This window comes from Crocuta crocuta, unplaced genomic scaffold (assembly GCF_008692635.1).
Source record: "Crocuta crocuta isolate KB4526 unplaced genomic scaffold, BGI_CrCroc_1.0 scaffold20, whole genome shotgun sequence".
NCBI classification, from domain to species: domain Eukaryota; kingdom Metazoa; phylum Chordata; class Mammalia; order Carnivora; family Hyaenidae; genus Crocuta; species Crocuta crocuta.
In genome coordinates, this window is record NW_027527932.1 from 7,890,694 (window position 1) to 7,892,741 (window position 2,048).

Sequence of the window (2,048 nt, forward strand, 5' to 3'; positions counted from 1 at the left end):
ATTTAATATTACCATGGAATTATCTCTTGTGTGGGTTATTTTCTCTATTAAGAAAGTTAAACTCACTTAGATATAGTTCAAGATGAACAAAATTGTTTTTATAGCAAATTGTTTTGTTTTGTTTATTTATTATTTTCTCATAACGTTTATTTATTTTGAGAGAGAGAGAGACTGAGAGTGAACAGGGGAGGGGCAGAGAGAGCGGGAGACACAGAATCCCAAGCAAGCTCTGCACCGTCAGTGCAGAACGCGATGTGGGGCTCGAACTCATGAACCGCGAGATCATGACCTGAACTGAAATCAGGAGTTGGACACTTAACCACCTGAGCCACCCAGGTGCCCCTATGGCAAACTGTTTCAAACTGAATTTCTAATTGCGGTTCCCTAATATACTTTACAGCGTGGCGAATGTGTCTATACATCTTTCCACATCTTTATTCTCTTAGAGAAGGGGCTGGCAGTTGATACAGCAGTGGGCCAAGGGTGACTCTCCACTTGCCTTTGCATAGATCGAGAGCTAAAAATGACGTTTACAGCTTTCAATGGTTGCAAGAGAGCCAAAAGAATATTTCATGACATCTGAAAATTACATGAACTTCAGATTTTCACGTCCATAAGTGAAGTCTTACTGGGATGCGAGCAAATCCATTTGCGTTCGTGTCCAGCCTGCTCTTGCGATGCCATTGCAGGGCTGCGTGGTTGCAACTGAGACCACGTGCTTGTAAAGCTCCAAAGCTTTTTAGGTTGTAAAGCCTAAAAGCCTATTAATGGCGACATGTATTTAGGGTTACCCCAGTCCAGGTCGAAGCTTGAGCACTTAACGCCACTTGCACAGTCTCATTTGATCCTCGTAAGAGTCCTTTGAGGTGCTCGGTGCTCTTCCCCCTGTATGGGAGAGGAGCGGGAGGGAACTCGGGAGAGGTCAAGTCACTGACCCAAGGTTACAGTGCTGGCCAGTGGCAGAGTACTGGGATCCAGCTTGTTTTTTCCTCCAGAGCCAACCTTTCTCACTGGGTGGCAAGTCCAAGGGACAGGCTATCTTTCTGAACTCAGGTCATCGAAGGGAGGCCACTGTTAACAGAATCCATAATGTCATTGCTGTCCTAAAATCTCGACCAGGTGGGAGCACCGTTGGTGAGACTCCGACCACGTGTGTGAGGAGCTGCCATGTAACCACATACCATGTGGCTATGTTCAACCGGGCTCCCTTTCACGGGGAAGGCATTCCTCTGCCTCACCAACAGCTCGATAGCTTGGACTTGTTCTTTGTGGAGTCTCTGTCCGTTCCTTCCAGGATCAGTGTTAGACATTTTTGAGGCGGCTGGGTTTAAGGCTCCAGCCTTGATCTCATTAATAGATAATTGAACACCAATATCATAATTCCCACCCACTTCTCCACTTCACCTTGACTGATCCCAGTTCAGAGGCTTGGACATCGAAGTGACACCAAAGGCAACAGCATTAATGTTTCACAGAGCATCACAGACTATCTAGATTCTTCCAGCCTAACCTCTCCTTTTAGTTACAAACTCGTATCTGGTGAAAGAGAAGTGGTTTTGTTAAAAAGGCTGCACAGCAAGGTCCAGGACAGGCCTGAATCTAGAAATCTCCTGTCAGTACAGCAAATAACTGTGGTGAATGAATTAATCGGTATGTATTTAACATTAAAGACCTTGCTCTCCAAACCAGAGGCATTCGTTTTCACAGACTCCACCAAGTCCATTTCTTTATCTATAAAGATATACATGGGGGCGCCTGGGTGGCTCAGTTGGTTAAGCGTCAGACTTCAGCTCAGGTCATGATCTCACGGTTCGTGGGGTCGAGCCCCGCGTCGGGCTCTGTGCTGACTGCCAGCTCAGAGCCTGGAGCCTGTTTCAGATTCTGTATCTCCCCCTCTCTCTGACCCTCCCTTGCTCACGCTGTTTCTCTGTCTCTTAGAAATAAATAGAACATCTTTTTAAAATTTTTTTTAATGTTTTATTTACTTCTAGGAGAGAGAGAGAGAGAGAGAGAGACAGCGTGAGCAGGGGAGGGTCAGAGAGAGAGGG